We start from the raw sequence: 21,638 nt of genomic DNA on the forward strand, positions 1-21,638 counted from the left end.
TCCTGACTCCAGCTTCTGCCAAGCACACGTTGGAGGCAGTGGTGATGGTTCAAGTAATTGGATTCCTGCCTCCTACATGGAAGACTTGGATTGAGTTTCTGGCTCCCTTCTGTGTGGCCCAACTCCACCCAGCCATTTCGGGCATGTGGGGAGTGAATCAGGAAATGGAAGTGCTTGTTTTTCTCTCTCTCTCTCTCACTCTCTTGCTCTCACTCTCACTAATTCACTCTCTCACTCTCTCACTCTCTCTCTCTCCCTTTTCCTCCCCATCAATAAACAAAAATTTTTGTTAATTTTAATGACCATAGAGAAATAGTACAAATAATACTGGCCATCTCTCAGAACAAGAGAAGGATTTCTGCTTTCACCCCTTCTACTCAACACTGTACTGTCATTTCTACAAAGCCAAGATAGGCAAGGGAGAAAAAGGCATTCAGTTTGGAAAGAAGGAAACTAAGTACCGCTATTTATCAATGATGTGATTTTATATATAATAAATAATAACAAATACAGTAAAAAGTTATTAGAGCTAATCAAAAAGCTTAGCAAAGTTCCAGAACCCAAGATCAAAACCCAAGAATCAACTGAATTTCTGTGCACCATCAATAAACAATCCAAAAGTGAAACTGTCAATTTCAGTTGTACCACACATAAAAGAATAAAATGCTCAGGAACAAATTTAACACCAGAAGTGCAAAGCCTGTACACTGAAAATTACAAAACATCATCCAAAGATATTTAGAGGAACATAAATAACTGGAAAAACATCTCATGTTCATGATTAGAAAGCTTAATGCTGTTAATATGATCAGGCTGGCATGGTAGTGCAGTGGGCTAAGCTGCCACTTGCAACACTGACTTAGCAGATGAGCACTGGTTTGAGTCCTGGCTGCTCCACTTCCAAAACAGCTTCCTGCTAATGTGCTTGGGAAAGCAGCAGAAGATAACCCAAATACTTTGGTCCTTACCACCCACATGGGAAACCAGAATGGAGTTCCTAGCTCCTGGATGGAGGATCTCTCTCCTCTCTCCCCTCTCCCCTCTCCCCTCTCCTCTCTCCTCTCTCCTCTCCACATCTGTCTCTCTCTCTGCCTTTCAGATAAATAAATAATTTTTAATGGCAATGCTCCTCAAAGTGTCTACAAATTCCGTGCAAATATCATCAATATTCTAGCTGGATTTTTTTGCAGAAACAAGAAGCTATGGGGCTGGTGATGTAGTGCATCAGGTTAACCCACCATTGGTGACCCTGGCATCCTAAATCAGAGTGCTGGTTGGAGTCCTGGCTGCTCTGCCACTGATCATCTCTTTGATAATGCACCCACAGAGGCAGTGGAGGGTGGCTCAAGTACTTGTGACCCTGCCACCCTTGTAGGAGACTTGAATGGAATGCCTGGCTCTTGGCTTTAGCCTGACCCAGCCCTAGCTGTTGCAGCCATTTAGGGAGTGAACAAGTGGAGGAGAGATTCCTCTCTCTCTCTCTCTCTCTCTCTCTTTCTCTCTCTCTCTCTCTCTCTCTCTCTCTCTCTGCATTTCAAATAAATAAATAAATAAATAAAACAAATCCTATGGAAATGTAAGGAACCCCCAAAAGAGCCAAGCAATCTTGAATAAGAATACAATTGGAATACTTATACTTCCCAACTTCAAAACTACTACAAAGCAATAATAATCAAGAGTATATGGTACTAACAAAGAATAGACATAGATATATCAATGGAACAGGACTGAGTGTAGAAAGAAACCCATATGTTTATAATTCACTTTGACAAGGATGCCAAGACAAGTCAATAGCAGAAACATTTTTTTTTTTTCAACAAATAGTGCTGGAGCAACAAGATAACCATATGCACAAGAATGAATGTGGATGGGGCCAGCACTGTGGCACAGCAGGTTAAAGCCCTGTCCTGAAGCATCGGCATCCCATATGGGTGCCGGTTCTAGTCCCAGCTGCTCCTCTTCCGATCCAGCTCTCTGCTCTGGCCTGGTAAAGCAGTAAAAGATGGCCCAAGTCTTTGGGCCCCTGCACCCATGTGGGAGACCCGGAAGAAGCTCCTGGCTCCTGGCTTCGGATTGGCGCAGCTCTGGCCATTGCGGCCACCTAGGGAGTGAAACAGCGGATGGAAGACCTCTCTCTCTGTATCTACCTCTCTCTGTAACTCTGTTTTTCCAATAAATGAAATAATCTTTTAAAAAAAAAAAGAATGAATATGGATCTCTAACTCATAACATCTACAAAAATTAACTCAAACTAGATTAATACCTAAATGAAAGAGCTGATATAAAATTGTTGAGGCTGGTGTTGTGGTGCAGTGGGTTAAACAGCCGTCTGTGGTGTCAGCATCCTATACGAGTGCCTGTTTGAATCCCAGCTACTCCACTTCCTATCCAGCTCCCTGCTAATGCACCTGGGAAAGCATCAGCAAATAGTACAAGTGTTTGGATCCCTGCCACTCATGTGGAAAAACCAGAGGGACAGGTTCCTGGCTTCTGTGTGCCCTAATCCCAGTCATTGCAGCCACTGGGGGTGGAATCAGTGGATGGAAGATATATATCTCTCTCTTTCTAACTCTGCATTTCAAATAAATTAGTAAATCTTTAAAATAAAATTCTTAGGAAAAACATCAGTATCAACCTTTGATCTTGGATTAAACAACCCTTTCTTAGATCTGACACCAAAAACATAAGCAAAAAAGGGAAAAATAGATGAACAGGACTTCATCAAAATTTAGAACTTACATTCTTCAAAGGATACCATCAGTGGAGTGAAAAGACAATTTACAGAATGCAAGAAAATATTTTCAAGTCTTTGAAAAGGATCTATTATCCAGAATATATAAAACCTCTTACAAATCCTCAGCAAAATGACAAATAACCGAATTTTTAAATGACGAATGATTTAAACAGAGGTTTCTCTAAGAAAGATATACAAATGGCCAATAAGCACATGAGAAGACGCTGAACATTACTCATTAGGAAAATACTCTTTGAGACTACAGAGATATCACTTCACTTCCACTGGGCTGGTTATAAGCAAGAACTCAGACAATAAAGAGTAGGCAAGGATAAGCAGACACTGAAACTCTCACACAGTCTGGTAGTCCCTCAGAAGTTCAGACCTAGAGCTATCACGTGATCCAGCAATTCCACTCCTAGCTATATATCTGAGAGAAATGAAGACATATGTCCATGCAAAAACTCACATGTGGATGTTAGAAACATGATTCTAAATAGTCAAAAAGTGGAAACAACCCAAATTCCATAAACTCATGAAAGGATAAACACAGTATGACATATCCATAAAAATGAATGAAGTACTGACTTATGTTACAGCTTGGAAACCACTATGAACCTTAAGCCTTGAGAACATTATGTTAAGTGAAAAAAACAAGACGCTAAGTCACATATAGTAGAATTCCATTTATGTCCAGAATAGGCAAATCCATCATGACAAAAAGTAGGTCAGTGGTTGCCAGGGACTCAGTGGGGAGGTGGAGTTGGGGAGTGATTGTTAACAGGTATGAGATTTCTTTGGGGAGTGGGACAAAAAGTATTCTGGAATAGGATAGTGACAATGGTTGCACAACTTTGGGTAAACGTCATTGTAGGTATATTACATCTCAGTTAAATAATGATGGTGACACACTCTCATATAACACTGGTAAAAATGGCCTCTGGATGACAGATTTAGAAAATACCAAATAGTTTAAACTTTTAAAATTATTTTTGAAATATATCTTATTTTTATTTATTTGAAACAGAGGCGCACAGAGACAAAGGCAGAAACAAAGAGACCTTTCATGCACTGGTTCACTCCCCAAATGCCTACAATAGTCAGAGCTGGGTCAGTCCAAAGCCAAGAGAATGGGATTCAATCTACACTGGATAGCAAGGGCCCAACTACTTGCACCATCACTGGTTACCTCCCAGGATGTGCGTGAAAAGGAAGCTGGAATCAGAAACAGACCTTGGACTCAAACCCAGGCATGCAATATGGAAGTGGGAGTCCCAAGCAGTGTCTTAACTGCTGTACCAGATGCCTACCCTTGAATAGTTCAAATCCTATGAATTTACTCTCTAAATAATGAGAAACATCACAGTTTTACCTCTAAATATGGTCTAGGCAATGTTATTTGTAACATCAAAATCTTGGAACTATTCTGAAGGTACAACAGAGACTGTTAAACTAATTATGGTTCAGCAACTTAATTAATACAATCCAGCCATTAAAAATATGTTCACAATATATTGCTAAGCAGAAAAGGAAGTTTACACTCCACAAAAGGCAGTGTGACCCATTTTTGTCTTTTACACTATGTAAACACATATCCATGTTTCTAAATTGTAGAAATAATAGAATCAGGGGCCAGCACTGTGGCGCAGCAGGTAAAGCTGCCACCTGCAGTGCCAGCATCTCAAATGGGCACCAGTTTTAGTCCCAGCTGCCCCATTTCCAATTCAGCTCTCTGCTATGGCCTGGGAAAGCAGTAGAAGGTGGCCCAAGTCCTTGGGCCTCTGCACCCACGTGGGAGACCCAAAAGAAGCTCCTGGCTCCGGCCATTGCAGCCAGTTGGGGAGTAAACCAGTGGATGGAAGACCTCTCTCTCTCTCTCTCTCTGCCTCTCCCTTTCTCTCTCTGTGTAACTCTGACTCTAAACAAATAAATAAATCTTAAAAAAAAAAAAAAAAGAAATAATAGAACCAGTGACAAGGTAGTCCCTAGTCACAGTGGATATTCAAATTTAAATTTATTAGAATTATTCAAAATTTAAAATGCAGCTCCTCAGTGACACTGGCCATATGTCAACTGCTCAATGACTGCATGGCTCCTGTGGCTCCTGTGTTGGGTACAACAGAACACTCTGCAGAAAGCTCTATGGAAACAAGCTACCAGAGAAGAATACGCACCAAGAGGGCTTAAGGAGCCTTGTAATTTCTTCTTTTCATGTTTATTTTCCACTTTTTCTACAACATAAATGTTTATAATTCAGGGACATTTTCATTTTATTTTCTAAAGATTCAAGGTATACCAAAACAGGAGAGAGGGACTGTGTTAGTGTCACGCCTCACCTCCAATGCACACTGAGCAAGCCTCTTTGATCTGGAAAGCTAAGGCACTGGTGCTCACGGTCTCCTCACCTAGGCGACACCTCTGCATCCACCAAGCTGGGAGTGACAGGGGGATGGGAGCAGCCCCAGACAAGGAGACCACAAGATCCCACTGTTGTTAAACAAATTTCCACAGTTTTCAAAAACAAACACTTCTGAGAATGTTGCATGCCTTTGATAGATCCCCAGAGTGATGACATGGCTGCTTCTGCTCGTCTGTCCAGATTTTTAGTGTCTTCTGAGAGACACAGTTTGCCAACGTCTTCACTTGGTCATAGTCACAAGTCCTGCCTCCTAACAGAGATTTTCTTTTTTTACTTTTCGAAATTTATACAAAGGGAATAAATTTCATGCATTGCATATTTACAGTTTTCAGAGCATAAAGATACTCATGATCCTGGAGAAGACTTGGGGGACGAAGACCCTCTCAAACTGCAGGTGATAAGATGGGTCAGTTCATGCTTTCTGGTGGGCAATGTGGAACTATAGCTCTAAAGCCTTGCAAATACTATAGCCTTTTACTCAACTACGTCATTTCTAGAAACTCACTCCAGGAAAATAATTGTGGATGTGCTCAGAGATTTTGCTACAAGAATGTCCACGACCAAGTCATTTATAAGAGCAAAAAGGCCAATGCAAGCCAGAAGCACTGCAACAAAATGTATCTTCATGATGAAATACAGCATCCATTAAAAATAATGCTGCACAGCAGTATTTACTGGCATGGGAAAGGTTTATAAACGCTGAGTTTTAGAAATACGGTGTGAAAGGTATCATTTCATCTTTGTGAAATTTATACAGGTCTGCATACACACATATGTGCTTAAAAGAATGATGATGATTGAATCAAAGGTATGCAGGGAGTATTCTGCCAGATGGGAAAATTTCACATTGAGGTAGAAAGCTATTATTTTCCAAATTTTCTATAGTGAATATATACCACCATGGTAATAGGGACAAAGTAAAAATTGTTTTTAAAAAAGTGAAATCATATTAAGACAGAATATCTTCAAGCTTAGGACACAAAATAGAATTAGTACTGAAACCGAGTATTTTTACACTTAGCTCGCTCCAGGCTTCCTGACTGACAAGGCATAAAGAGAAATATAAAGAATTATATAGGTCTATACTTTTGATTTATCATTCTTCCCAGGAGATAAACTACCAAATTCTAAAAGGAATTCATAATGCATATTTCCCAGTAACACTAATATCTACCCTGCAGGGTAGGCACAGCAGCAGGCTGCTCCCAGCCCTCATCTTTGTTCTAACGCTTCTCGTCCCCACCCCTTGCTGAGGGACAAATAACGTATACACAGTGCCTGTTTTTCTCATGATGTACTTCCCTCTACCAAAGTAAAACAGTCCCAGAACGAATGACATGCCTTTCACACAGCACCAATGATGTGCTATCTGGCTTTTAAGCAATATTTTAGACGGTGATGCTTTTTGACCATGAACGAGACTCTCAGGAGACTGTCTCATAGATGAAGCAGATTGTGAAGTGTTGTAGAGGTAGCACACTTTGACAATATATATTTCTTAGTAATACATCTGTTTAAGGGCCCTCTGAGCAGAGAATGGAGACAGAATTAGGCCAGGGACCACAGGCAGTCGCTCCACAACTTGATGGGAGTCACAAAGAAGCAGGGCTAAAGATACCAGCCGTGCAATGGCCCTGGCAGCTGTTTCCAGAACAACACACAAACCACATTTGTCAGAGGCACAGCCCCTGACAGCTCTGGCCACGAAGGCCCGGACTTGGGGGAGTCTGGTGCCTTCGTGGATTTTATATATCCTCTACCATAAAAAAAATTTTTTTAATTAGATTTCCCTCTATAATGAACCCACAGTACTCGCAGATCCTCTGGATCCAATTCACCTCTAGAAGACCAGAGTTATCATTCAACTTGGGGAACCACTAATAAAACTTTTTTCTTCTTCCAAATCCTCTCACCCACAAATGCCTTCCACTTGATATATCTGGTGCTTCTCTTCAAGGGCCAAATCAAGTCTTCCCTGACCACCTGGGTGACCTTTCTCTCACCCTGTGACCCCTAAGAGCACTTACCCAGTACACGACTCTGACGCTCGTAACGACTGGCATTATCCCCAAACAGGCCAAGGCGGTAAAATCCTGGGCTTCTCGTCCAGTGCCTGACACAGTGCCCAGCACACAAAATGGGCCAGAATAGTGAGGAGGTGGGAAATACTGCTGAGGAATCTACATCATGCCAGACACACAACACACTGAGGGGCAGGCATTTGGCCTAGTGGTTGGGATGCCCATATCCCATATCAGTGCCCTTGGGCTCGAGTCCTATCTCTGTTCTGGATTCCAGCTTCCTGCTGTGTTAACCTTGGAAGCGAGCAATGATGATTCAAGTAGTTGGGTACCCGCCACCAACATGAAGATGCAGGTTAAGTTCCTGGACCCTGGTCTTGGACAAGGCTCTGGCTCAGCTCTGTGAGCATCTGACGGGTGGTCCAGCATATGAGAGCTCTGTCTGTCTCTCCTTCTACCTCTTTAATAAATGAAATAATGAAAGGAAGAAAGAGAGGTGGAGTGAGTAGAAGGAAGGAGGAAGGGAAAAATGGAGAGAAGAAAAGAGGGAAGTAGGGAGGGAGAGACAGAGAGGAAAAGGGGAAGGAAGGAAGGGGGGAGGGAGGGAGGGAGGGGAAAAAGGAGGCAGGGAGGGAGGGAAGAGTGAAAAGGGGAGGGAAATGGTTCAAGTACATGGGTCCTGCCATTCATGTGGGAGAACCAGATGGAGTTCCAGGCTCCTGGTTTCAGCTGGGCCCAGCTGTGGCTGTGTCATTTGGGGAGTAAACCAGCAAATGTAAGATATCTATCTTTCTTTCTCTCTCTCCTCTCTCTCTCTATCTCTCCCACTATCTCTGTTGCTCTGCTTTCCAGAATAAATAAATAAATCTTTTAAAAGATTTGGAAATCAGCTCTGCATGACATTTGTATGCTGTAAATTTTTATTTGAATTCACATATTTTGTATAGTCAGTTATGGATCCAAACATAACCTCTCATCAATTTTTATTTGTACTATATTTTTTGACACTAGAATGAGACTTTTGATCTGTTCATCTTTGATTCACTCTATATTAACAAAAATATTAGTTTTTGTTGAACTCAGGAGATAAATTTCATTTAAGTATTGATAGACAATTTTGCTTTCCAATAAAAAGGTCTGTTTAAATACACAAAATAGTATAACTTTCTAAGGCATCAAAATTCATTTTCTCACCTTTTAACTAAGATTCCTAAGTATGAATCATCACATTTTTATCACCATAGTTTCTCCTTCCCCTGCTACCGAAACTAAACACGGCTAGAACATGGTGATGAAAGCAATGACCCTTACTTTCCCTTTGCTCATATTTCCTCACTTATTTCTCATCCCTTAGTACCATGTTCTTGTAAACGGTAAATCATGGTAAATCACGCTTAGGAACAAAGTGAAGTACAACAAACAAACAAAAATGCTGTATGAAAGAAATTCAGTAAGATCAAGTCATTCAATATCAAGCATTCTTCTTCCAAGTGAACATCTGGCTTTTTATTTTTTTTAACCAAAATCATACCTGTCCAAGCCACTATTTTCTGCTGGAACAAGAGAGAAAAATAAACCTTTAATATTTCCTGCACAAGGCCCAGTTTGTTTCCAGAAATTGCACTCGTCTCTGCACCTATTTTATTTCTCGTTACAGTACTTGCCACCACCTGACATATTAGACAACACAGAAATAAATGTTTCATTTCAGGAGATTTTAAGCTCTATGAGAACAGAGAGGTTGTCTTTCTTAAGCACCCCTGTATCCCCAGCACCTAGAATAAGGTCTGACATGCAGCAAGTGCTCAATGAATACATGTGGGATGAGGAACTGCCCAAGGCATCTCTCCCTAGCTCACTCCCTCTTGTTCCCGCAGGGATCCCTGCCAGCCCATGTCAGCCGTGCTCATGAAAACAACAAATATGCCGCCCTCCTTTCTTCCAGGATCAGTGACCAGGCCTTTTTGCCAATTTCACTGCTGGCTAGATTTTCAGGATGGAGGACCATGAGAAGTAGCACCGCTGGTGGTCCAATCTAAGTGTCCAGCCTGTCCACTGTATCAAACGGTAGCAAAGAGCGGCACTCAGTTCCTGCTTCAGATGAAGACAGGCTACGTCATTTCAAAGTGGTGCAGCCAGCCCGCCACAGCCACAGCTTCCACATGCACACAGTCAGCAACTGCACACAGTTACACTGCAGCTGACCTGTCCTACACCAAAAAGAAATGAACTGAACACCTACAGCTTTCTTTCCTTGTCATCATTCTCCAAACAATACAGCAGAACAACTATCTACACAGCATTTGCGTTGTATTGGGTATCATAAATCACGTAGAGATGACTTAAAATAATGTGGGGATGTGTGTAGGTTATATGCAAATGCCACATCATTTTATTCAGTTCTTTATTATTTTGTTTCTAGACTCAGGGGAAAAGAAAGAAAGAAAGAGAGACAATGTGTGTCTGCAGGTTCACACTCCACCCGGGAGCCGGGAACTCAATCCAGGTCTCCCACATGGGTGGCAAGGATCCAAGTACTTGAACCACCACCTGCTGCTCCCCAAGGTGTCCATCAGTAGGAAGCAGAGCTGGGAACTGAATGCCGGCATTCCAATAGGGGATGAAGGCATGAACTGTCGCACAAACACCCAACTCTTCACCATTTTACATGAGGAGCTAGAGCATCCTTGGATTTTGGTATCCATGGAGCCCTGAAATCAATCCCAGTGCATCACTGAGGGACAGCTGTCCATGGCAGAGGCCCATTTCCTGAAAGACTTGACTACTAGGGCAGTGGCTCCTGGACGTAGTGACAGCAGCACTGAGCCCTGGTCCAGGACCGACCGCTAACTGCGTCTTCACCAAGTACCAGACTGTTTCTCTGAAGACAGCTAACAATACGGAAACAAGCAAGCAAGTGCTCTCAAGAGAGGGCTTGGGGGAGGGGCTGGGGAAAGGTGGGCAGTGCAGTGCGAGGCCCCACAGAACTAACAGCGAAACTTTCTTAAAGGGCTCATGGCCCCTCTGGAAACCCCTCCACCCAACCCACCCCTTAAGAACTAACTATCCTCAGAAAGTGAGCCACTGTTGGCGTCACTAGGTGGAGAACAAAAAAGTCAGAAAAACTTTTCCAGGTTTCGAGTGAAGCCCTTTGAAGAATGGACCAAGATTTATGCTTCTTAGCGATCCCCATGTGGAATCTAACCCAGGCTGCTTTTCCAACCTCAGCTCCTTTCTTTACCTTAGCCACACCCTCTACTTTCCCTATTGTTCTGAACTTCTCCTCATTTCCCGTATATGTCATGCCTTTCACCGCTTGTCACCCCTGTGGGAAATGCGGCTGACTGCCCACTTCACAGCCCACCAGGCAATATTGCTCTCTCCTTGTTAATAGAATTCTGATTGTGTTCAGATATGGGACATGGATACAATCAAGGAAGGCGAGCACAGCCCAGAGCTCCAGGAAACCGCATGGTCAAAACAGTCACAGACATCATCCTCTCCTTCGCTTTGCAACAAGTGGCTGGTTTGGGGTAAGCACGTTAGCCATTCTGGATAATGGCACATGGCCAATGGCACAGGGAACATCTGGGAAAATCTGTCCTTTGTTGTATGGAGAAAAATCAAGAAGCAAGTCCTGTCCTTGCCTCTCTGCTGTCAGTGCTGCTGTCTCTTATCATATGAAGGCACAACAGAGTTCATCCTGTGGAGGACGAGAGCCAGGGACATCTTCTAGAAGCCAACCAAGAGCTGTGACCACTTTGGACCACTGACCTCCAGATGTGTTATGTGAGGCAGTAGAGTAACCATGGTCACGCCACCTGCAACTGGAGCTCCCCTTCCTGCCACCGCAGCACGGGCTCTGGAAAGTCCTGTGCTTTTTCTCTGGACAGCCCTACTCCTTCCTGCTGCGAGCTCAACTCCAGCTTCCCTGGGGTGACTTCACTGCGTCCCCACACAGGTAAACAGACCTAGCCTCTGTTACCCGCACATCTGTCTTTTTAACTAGACTGGGGGCTCCTCAAAAAGCAAGCAGTTGCACTCATAGCAGAGGTCTTGGCACAAGGTGGGGCATTTCTTGAATGTTGAGTGAATGAATGAATAACCAACAAAACAAAGGATGGAAAAACACAGGCTGTGGTCCATGCCTTGGATGAAGACCTGCCTAGCATAATACAGCACTCCCCAGGTAGCCACATTGTAGTGTAGCCCTCCTTTAGGTGATGGCAAGCAAAGGTGGAGAAGACAGAGATTGCCCTGTTTTTGTCTGCCCAGAGCTCACTGGAAACCTACCCCACACCCAATAACCAGCAGTAGAGATGGGATAGTCACCATCACCGTAGCTGAACGAATCCTCCTGACACTGGAGGCCCCCAAATGATGCACCCACTCCTGTCATGGAAACTCACTCCCTGTCCCACAAGATGGCTTGGCCCTGCTTTGGTCCAGTAGTGATAACATTAGCTGTGAGGATGACAAGAAAGAATCTCTCTCTCTCTCTCTCTTTCTCTTTCTCTCTCTCTGATACATATCAGTGCTACTGATCACTCCACACCAAGAACAATACAAAAGGGGGGGGGGGGGAGTCAATACAAAAGGGGAAAAGGCCAAAATACACATGAGAGAACTAGCCCAGGAAGCTTGTTTAGCCCACCCCCCACCCCCGATCTAGCTATGCCTGAAGCTAACACCTTCAGCTAACATCTCTTCATTGAGGTGAGCCATTCAATTCCTACACCGCGTAAGGCAATTTTCAAGTGACAAAACTCCAACACAAAGAAAAGAATTCTGGATGAGAAGAGGCTGGCAAAGCCCCCTCGGTCTGCAGGGCTTGTGCCCTGGCACCTCTCAGTCTGGGCGGATCCTCGGCATGAGCCTGTCAGCCTGGTGGTCAAGAATACCCACCCTCTCCCCCAACACGCAGCACCACCACCACCTGCCCTCCTGTAACCTGAGCTGCCTGGATCTGTCTTCCCTGCTGAAGCTGTGGGACCCCTGGGAGGAATGAAGTCCTACAGCAATACATAAGAAAAAGGGAGGACCCTCATCAAGCCTTATGACTGCAACTCTCCAGCTGTAATGGTTACAAAACGTCCTATTTTACCTTTGAGGAAACTGAAGCCCAGAGAAGTCAGGTAAGTTGCTCAAGGTCACACAGCTAGCAACTAGAATCTGAATGCCCTGCGAGACTTTTCCCACATTGTCACTCTCTGCTGGCCAGGCTCTGGGAGGTAGACAGCATCTCTCCAACCCCCAACCCCTACCCACAAGGGCCCAGGCACACACACACAGATCTGCAGCCTCACAACCTAAGCCCTCCGGAGTCGGACTTTACTACGGAAGTCCCAGGTAAATAACCAATGTGTCAGTCGGTTATTCAACCCCAAAAGTAAAAGCCGGGCAGCGGGGAGCAGCCGCACCCGCACCCGCGCGGGCGTGGTGTGAAGCGCCGCCGCAGAGGGAAAGGCGGGAGCTCGCTGGCTCCTGGCCCCGGGATTGGCCTTGAACGCCCGCCCCAGCGCCGCGCTCTCCTCAGCAGTTCGACCCCCAGCCTCTCCACTTCCCCTCCAGTACCGCAGAAGTCGCTGGCCCGGCGGCTCCCTAGGCATCGAGACACTCCCGCCGCACTAGCCGGCCCCGGACCCCAGCTCCTTCCTGGTCCAGATGTTGGCAGCTGCTCGCCCTGAGGCGGTCCCCGGACCCACTCCCCTGCTCTGCGCTGCGGTCCGGCGAGCTCCTCTCTCTCCCCCGCACTCCGGGCAGGGGCGCAGCGCACTGCCTGCCGCAGAGCTGCCACTCAGGGGCTCCGGACGCGCGGTCCCCAGGCCGAGCCCCGCCCCCTCCCCAAGTCCGCTGCGCCGGCCCGGCTCACCTGCGGCGTCCGCGCCCGCCTGGCCTCTCGGCGCCCTCGCCCGGCTGCCGGCTGCCGGCCTCAGCTCCTAGAGCGCCCGCCGCGGGCCGGCGTTGGCTGCGGCCGCGCGGGGCGGGGCGCGGCTCCTCCCCGCCCCGAGCCACCAGGGGCGCCGCGAAGGGGGCCGGGCCGGGGCAGGTGAGTCCCGCCCGAGACTGCAGCCCCGGGGGGCCCAGGCTGCAGTGAGGAACCGCAGGGATCGTCTGAGCTGCCCGGTGTTAGGTGACACCTGGGACGGTGAGTGCTTGGGAGGCGGCGGGGAGCCCCGTTCCCACTCAGCCCGGCCTGCTCCGAAAACGCACACGAGCGAGCGTGTGAGTGGGACCTGACCCAGCGCGAACAGGGGGAGTTCAGCCCCTGTCTTTGTGCGATGTAGAAATGGAGAGAGAAGTGGGTGGAAATGATTGGGCCAGGGGTGCAAGGTAAGTTTGTTCAGAACTAGAAGAACCCAGCTCTTTTCATGCACACCTCATCCACCCGGCAAATAAAATAATGGCACTAAGCTGTAACTAAGATAATTTTAGGTAGTGACGTTCTCCCAGAAGGGGCAGGAACCTTGCCTGTCCGCTGTTGAATCACCAGCTCCTTGGTACACACCCAGGGCAGAGCAGGTGCACTGTTACTGCGGGATGAACAGCCAGCGTGCAGCCTACTCTTGGATGCAGGCTGGAGTTGTTCCAGCACGGCTCCTGCCCGATCAGCTGAGGGCCCAGAGTGGAACTGAGTGGCTTCCAAGCCACCATCCCTCCCACTCACACAGGCCTGGCAGCTGGCCTGTGGGAGGCCTCCACTCCCAGGCCACCTTTGTAGGCAGAAAGCATAGCTTTAACTTCTGAAGATGTCACAAATACAGTGATGTCCTGCCACACCTGCACTGTGCGAACAGTCCAGAGTTTGGGCAACTGATCCAAGATCCCAACACTGATGGCTGAGCTGAGCCTGGGGCCCAGTTCTGTGGTTTGAGAGAATGGACAGGCCTGGAGCCCTTCAGGTGCTATTGGGGTCTGCAGTGGGGAAAACTTGGCCATGGACAGAATTTCCGCAGAAATGGGGCCTGCAGCTGTCCCTCGGCTGAAACCAGCCGTGGTCCTTCCAGGCCTCTCTGCATTTACTGAGGGACCTGGCAGTTGCAGACACAAAGCTATGTTGAAATAAGGATACAAAGAGTATGGCATAGTTTTCTCTGTTTCATTTAGTAAACAAATGGCCACACACACACACACACACACACACAATGTGTGCTGCTGCCACTCACATGTTGATTTCAGGACTCATTCAAGTGCACTGCAGGAAACATGGATCAATGCTAAAGTTGCAGGAAGAACATTCCTTTTTATAACTCTTTCAGCACCCTTCTATGCCCATATATAAAAATTCCAAGGCCAAAATGGAAGGTTTTCTGTTAAGGCGAGGTCAGGGCCAAGTGGTCTGCTCTACCCCTAACAGATATAATTATCTCCTTTCCTTTCATCAGTGGGTCCTGCACAGATAGCTGTTTAAGATCTGGTCTGTCAGAGCCAGCACTGCAGAGCAGGGGGTTAAGCCAGGGCTTGCAACACCAGCATCTCATATCAGAGCACCCCAGCGGTTCCTGCTTCCAATGCAGCTCCCTGCTAATGCACTCGGGAAGGCAGAGGAAGATGGCCCGAGTGCTTGGGTCTCTGCTACCCACATGAAAGACCCTGAAGGAATTCCTGGATCCTGAATTTGGCCTGGCCCAGCCCTGGCCATTGCAGCCATTTGGGGAATGAACCAGCAAATGGAAGATTCTCTCTCTCTCTCTCTCTCTCTCTCTCTCCCCATCTCTTTGTCACCGTGCTTTTCAAATAAATAAATACATTTTGAAAAAGTATTCTTGAAAAAAAAAAATCTGGTGTTTCTTAGTTGTTCACGTCGCATTGGGCAAGGCCAACCTGGAAAAGAGTTACAGGGAATGCCGCACCTAGGTGTGCCTAGCCACAAGTAGCTGCTACTCCCTCTGTGGTGGGTGGGGAGGCTGGCGCCCCAGGGTGGGGCTGTGGTGGGCCCTGCCCTTTGAGACAGCCACTTGCACTAGCAGGTGGGGCTGAGCAAGGGAGCCCCGCACCCCAGGATCTCACCCACGTGAAATGGGTGCAGTCCTGTTTATGTGTTGGTTTCAGTCAGTGGATCATGTGATCCCCTGTGATTTAGGATTCTCTTGTTGTGTGTATGATCTCAGCTGGGCCAACCTGGTGAGCGATGCCACCCAGAAAACCCTGAGATTCACCAGGAGGGCACAAGGTCTGCCCTGGTCTCTCTCTCTCTCTCTCTCTCTCTCTCTCTCTCTCTCTCTCTCTCCCCTCCTGGGCTTGCTGGGTAGCCCTGGGCATGTATCTCAATTATGCAATTTTCCCAGCTGGAAAAGATGCAACCATAACATCAGACAAGATGTCTGAGGTTCTGTGCTTACAAGGAGAATCTGAAATATGAAGTGCTGACACTGTTGTGAGGTTACGTGAAACAGTGCATGTGAAGTGTCTCAGCACAGCACCGGCACAAAGCCCCTGCCAGATAAACAGTACCCTACGCATCACTAATGAAGCTCTGACTGCTACTGCAGAGTCAGCTCCCGTCAGCTGGCGTCAACGTGCCGCAGCATGGAGAAAACCACTGTTGGACTACCCAGTCCTCTTGAACAAACTCATCCTTGTAAACTACTGTGTTTGTGACGATTCTCTGCTGATCCCGAGGAAAACAGGGTTTGAAACAGAAAATTTTCACTTTCTTCTCTATCTCTCATTCTCTTAGGGTATAAGGAAAGAGAAATTATCCACAGAGGAAACAATCAAAAAAATTTCTGAGCTTTAGAATATATTTACCTGCCTAATTGTTCCTACCTTTGGATAGAACCCATTGGGTATTTTAATATTGTGTTATCATTTTCTGAGCATATTTTCCAATGAGACAATGTAAATATAGATAATATTTATGGCACATAGTAGTTGCTCAGTTAATTACAACTAATATGGGGAAAGGGTAGGAAAGTGATCAGAAGTATTAGGGTCAGAGATAGCCATGAAGTCAGATAGGCAAAACTGATAACCGCTTTATTAGAAAACCCAGAATTTAATTTCACTGGCTCTGGAACTCTTTGGATTCAAATTCAGTCACACATAGAAGGTATGCTAATCTGGGGTGAGCATTGTGGCACAGTGGATTAAGTTGCTACCTGTGGTGCCAGCATCCCATATCAGAGTGTCAGTTCAAGTTCCCACTGCTGTGCTTCCAATCCAGCTCCCTGTTGATGCACCTGGGAAAGCAGCAGGAGACGGCCCAAGTGCCAGGCCCCCCTGCCACCACATGGGAGATCTGGATGGTGTTCCTGGCTCCAGCCATTGCAAACATTTGGGAGGTGAACCAGCATTTGAAAGAGTCAAAAGATTCTCTCTCTCTCTCTCTCTCTCTCTCTCTCTCTGTGTGTGTGTGTATAACTCTGCCTTTCAAAATATGTAAATGAATCTTTTTATAAAGAAGGTATGTCAATCTCTCTATGCCTCAGTTTCCTTTTCTACAAAATGAGATAATACTAGCATATTGTAGAAAAGCTAAAAGATAAATAGAATCTTAAATAACCTTTGTTGAGTGACTACTTTGTCTGAAAGATGGCTCAAAATGCTTAGATTGCCTTTTGAGAGTTGACCTTAAAGTGGGATTTTTTTTAACTTTTGTATTTATTTGAAAGGCAAAGAGAGAGAGAGAGAGAGAGAGAGAGAGAGGAGAGAGAAAGGCTATTTCCCATCCATCCACTGGTTCACTCCCCAAATGCCCACAATAGCTAGGGCTAGACCAGACCAAGCCACGAGTCAGGAACTCAGTCCAGGTGTAACACATGGGTGGCAGGGACCCAATTCCTTGAGCCATCACCACTGCCTCCCAAGGTCTTCACCAGCAGGAAGCTAGAATAGGGAACAGAACCAGCACTCAAACCCAGGCACTCCGATATGGGTTGCAGATGTCCCAAGCAGCATCTTAACTACTACACCAAACACCTACCCTGGAGTAGGAATTTTTAATCAAGATTCCACAGATCCTGCCACTGGATTCAATATGAAGTGTCTACAGACATTTTTCCTAAAGATAACATCCTCACTGTCCTTAGATTTGCCAAGAGGTTTGGATCTCAGAATAGTTAGGAGCTGGAGGACTTGTTTGAGAACAATCCAGTTACTGTACCCAAGCATCACCCAGGGTATCCGGTTCCGGGCATAGATCACTCCTGAAAATTCTGACCAGGAGAGCAGAGCGGTTTGAGAATGAGCACTCCCTGTGCTGACCACCTGCAGGCAAGCCTGGGAAACCGGGTGCATCCAATCTTCTCAGTTCACAGGTGAGGAAACATCCCTACCCCATCTCTGCCAAGGGGCTCCCTTCTCTCAGCCAGCCCTTCACAAAGGACAAGGAACATTGCTCCCTCTCTCCCTCAGCCACAGCCCCACTTCACATAGGCAGGGGCCTAAACAAAAGCAGGCCTCTCTGAAGAAAATTAAAGGCACAGCCAACTTTGTGTTGACCCTTACATTTTTAAATAATTTTTTTTATTTATTTTTACTTTATTTGAGGGAGAGAGAGAAGAAGGAAATGTGCTATCTACTGGTTCACTCCCCAAATGCCTGCAACAGCCAGCCAGAGCTGGGTCAGGCCAAGGCCAGGAGCCTGGAACTCAACCTAGGTCTCCAGGTGAGTTATCACCTGCTCCCTCCCAGGGTGTGCACTAGTAGGATGCTAAAAGTAGAAACAGAGCAGCGCTCAGAGCTAGATATGAACCCTTGCACTCTGATGTGGAATGCTGGTGTCCCAAGTGGTGTTCTAACTGCTGGGCCAATTGCCCACCCACTCTACATTTTTTTGAAGATTTATTTTATTTATTTGAAAGAGTTACAGAGAGAGGTAGAAACAGAGAGGTCTTCCACCCACTGGTTAACTCCCTAGATGGCTGCAATGGCCGGAGCTGCACTGATCTGAAGCCAGCAGCCAGGAGCTTCTTCCAGGTCTCCCAGGTGGATGCAGGGACCCAAGGACTCAGGCCATCTTGTACTACTTTCCCAGGCCATAGCAGAGAGCTGGATCAGAAGTGGAGCAGCTGGGACTAGAACCGGCACCCATATGGGATGCCGGCGCTTCAGGCCAGGGCTTTAACTCACTGTGCCACAGCGCCAACCCCACTCTACATTTTAAAGAAGCCTGGACCCTGGTGGGATTACTGATGTTTCACTCCAGCGTGGGGCAGGGGATCCTCCTGCACACACACTCACACACTGTCATGGTAACTAGTGTTGCTATCTCAACAGCTGTGGCCATTCAGCCAATTCATTTAGGTGATACCCCATAGAAATGTGGACATTTTGCCCCACTTCCTAAAGCCACAGGTTCAGGCAGCAGCCGCAGGAAGTGGCAGGGGCCTCTACCTTCTGCCAGTTGGTTGTGTGAGCCCACCGTGGGAAACATTTCCTTCTATGCAGATCTCCACAGGAGCTGGGTCTGAAGCAAGAGTAGGGCAGACAGCCACCACAGTGAGTGGTCATCAAAGTGATACTTCTGTCACAGCCAGAAATGCCAACTTAAGAATGAGGAGACACAGAAACCTGAATATAACCCTACCGTTCGACCCAGCCATCCCACTCCTTGGAATTTACCCAAAGGAGTTTAAATTGATAAACAAAAAAGCGGTCTGCACCCTAATGTTTATTGCAGCACAATTCACAATAGCCAAGACCTGGAACCAACCTAAATGCCCATCAACGGTAGACTGGATAAAGAAATTATGGGATATGTATTCTTTAGAATACTATACCGCAGTAAGAAACAACGAAATCCAGTCATTTGCAACAAAATGGAGGAATCTGGAACACATCATGCTGAGTGAAGTAAGCCAGTCCCAAAGGGACAAATACCATATGTTCTCCCTGATCGGTGACAACTGACTGAACACCAAAAAGGAAACCTCCTGAAGTGAAATGGACACTATGAGAAATGGTGACTTGATCAGCATAGCCCTGACTGCTAATGGACAACTTAATACATTATCCCTCATAGTATTTTTTTTTGTCTGTTCTACTTAATATGACTGGTTTAATTCTGTAATTATCACACAGTTATTCTTAAGTGTTGAAAATTAACTGAAATGTGATCCCTGTTAAACATAAAAGTGGGTATAAGAGAGGGAAGAGATGTATAATTTGGGGCATGCTCGGGCTGACTTGCCCCAATTGGTAGAGTTGGAAACATACTAGGGGATTCCAATTCAATCCCATCAAGGTGGCATGTGCCAATGCCATCTCACTATTCCAAGTGATCAATTTCAGTTCACAATTGATCATAATGAAAGGACTAAGAGTCAAAGGGAGCACATAAACAAGTCTAGTATCTGCTAACACTAACCGATAGAATAAATAAAGGGGAGAGTGATCCAACATGGGAAGTGAGATACTCAGCAGACTCATAGAATGGCGGATGTCCTAAATAGCACTCTGGCCTCAGAATCAGCCCTAAAGGCACTCGGATCTGGCTGAAAAGCCCATGAGAGTATTTCAGGCATGGAAAGCCAAGACACTCTGGCAAAAAGATCTCTGTGAGTGAGATCCCAGTGGAAAGAACAGGTCTTCAAAGAGGGAGGTGCCTTTCTCTGAAGGGAGGAGAGAACCTCCACTTTGACTATGACCTTGTCTAAACAAGATAAGAGTCGGAGAACTCAAGGGGCTTCCATAGCCTTGGAAACTCATGACTGGTGCATAGGGAGATTACTGATGCCATAAACAGGAGTGTCAATTTGTAAAGTCAACAACAGGAGTCACTGTGCACTTACTCCTCATGTAGGATCTCTGTCCTTAATGTGCTGTACACTGAGGCTTAATGCTATAACGAGTACTCAAACAGTATATTTCACTTTGTGTTTCTATGGGGGTGCAAACTGTTGAAATCTTTACTTAATGTACACTAAACTGATCTTCTGTTAAAAAAAAAAAAAAAAAAAAAAAAAAAAAAAAAAAGAAACTATCAATTCCCAACTTGACTCTCACTGGGATTAAACATGACAATAGGTCTGATCTGATTTCATCATCATTTAAAAAAAAATCATCTATTATTTTTCACTTTATGTTTCTGTGTGGGAACAAACTGTTGAAATCCTTACTTAAGGTATAATAAGCTGATCTTCTGTATACTAAGATAATCGAAAATGAATCTTGATGTGAATGGAAGGGGAGAGGGAGTGGGAAAGGAGAGGGTGGTGGGTGGGAGGGACGGTATGGGGGGGAAAGCCATTGTAACCCATGAGACGTACTTTGGAAATTTATATTCATTAAATAAAAGATAAAAAAAAAAAAAATGAGGAGACAAACACAGGGTCACCTCTAACTGACCAGGGACACTCTCCCCTTGCTTACCAAGGACAAGCAAGGATGTGTGCATTTCCTTAAGGCTTTTATAGTCACCAATCAGAGAGTCCTGATATAGCTAAACGTTGAAACAACCATCCCAACATGTTTTGGGTACACCTCCCTAGTACTAGGCCAGCAAGCCAGATTTCCACAGTGGTCCACTGCGAGTAGCATTCTCCAGCAGCTCCCAACCTGAACGTTTGGGATGGACACACAGCTATAATTGAAGGAACTCGGCTTCCAGACTCCAAACTACAATGTGACCTTGGGCGAATTACTTCACCTCTTTGGATTTCAGTTTTCACATGGTTTATGGACTGAGAGGAGAAATGCATACAAACCAGAGGCCATGATCATGATCAGCTCTTGTTTACAAGTGGCAGCCCCATGGGCAGACAGAGCCGCCTGCACCGGACAGTGAGAACTTGGGTCTGGTTTGTGGTGCTAGGGCTGTTTCCAGATGCTGGCAGAGGCCAAGTTTCCTTCTGTGTTCTGGCTTGGCTAAATCACTCTTTGAACATCTTAATCTCCTTTTGGGGAACTTGCTAAGCTTCTACCAAGATCCTGTCGGGATTTAGTCTCAGCATTAACTGGGATTACTGGGCTTCTGTCCCCATGGACGGGAAACCGAATGGACTTGATTTGTGACCTACGTCAGGACTTTGAGTCCTAACATGTCCTCTGCTGTGAACAGCCACAAGGCACAGAGTGTGGACGCTAGTGTGGAACCCTGCTTACTGCATTATTCACTTAGAGGGTATAACACATTCTCTACCCAGGAAATACCTGGACATATGAGTCTACCCCCAACCCTCACCACTGTAATAGGAAAGACGGTGGGAAAGTGGGTGCAATGGACTGAAGACTTATGTCCCACTCAAATTCATGTGCTGAAATCCTAGCCCCAGTGTGATGATTTTAAGATACCTGGCCTTTGGGAGGTGGTTGTCAGGAGAGTGGAGCCTCAAGAACGGGGTTAGAGGAGTGGGCATTTGGTTCAGTGGTTAAGATGTTAGTTAAGACACCTGCACCCCACATCTGAGCACCTGGGATTAATACCCAGTTCCTGACTCTAGCTCCCTGCTAATGCACACCCTGTGAGGCAGTAGGTGATAGCTCAAGTATCTGGGTCCCTGATACCCAACTGGGAGATCTG

The 21,638-nt window shown here is 46.0% G+C and overlaps 1 protein-coding gene across 14 annotated transcripts in view; it reads right to left on the reverse strand.

Moving 5' to 3' along the window:
- Positions 1–13,182, reverse strand: part of LYPD6B (LY6/PLAUR domain containing 6B) — a 241,649-nt gene extending 228,467 nt beyond the window's left edge. For 4 of the 14 annotated variants that reach the window (XM_008258572.4, XM_008258567.4, XM_051848709.2 and 1 more), the window contains exon 1: positions 13,047–13,162. The gene's annotated coding sequence lies outside the window, so the exon portion shown is untranslated. Of the gene's footprint in view, positions 1–12,748; positions 12,949–13,046 lie in introns of those variants that run through there. The other 10 variants (XM_008258571.4, XM_017342840.3, XM_051848710.2 and 7 more) reach the window with 6 other exon arrangements.
- Between the last annotated feature and the right edge of the window lie 8,456 nt (positions 13,183–21,638).

Source organism: Oryctolagus cuniculus, chromosome 3, assembly GCF_964237555.1.
Source record: "Oryctolagus cuniculus chromosome 3, mOryCun1.1, whole genome shotgun sequence".
NCBI classification, from domain to species: domain Eukaryota; kingdom Metazoa; phylum Chordata; class Mammalia; order Lagomorpha; family Leporidae; genus Oryctolagus; species Oryctolagus cuniculus.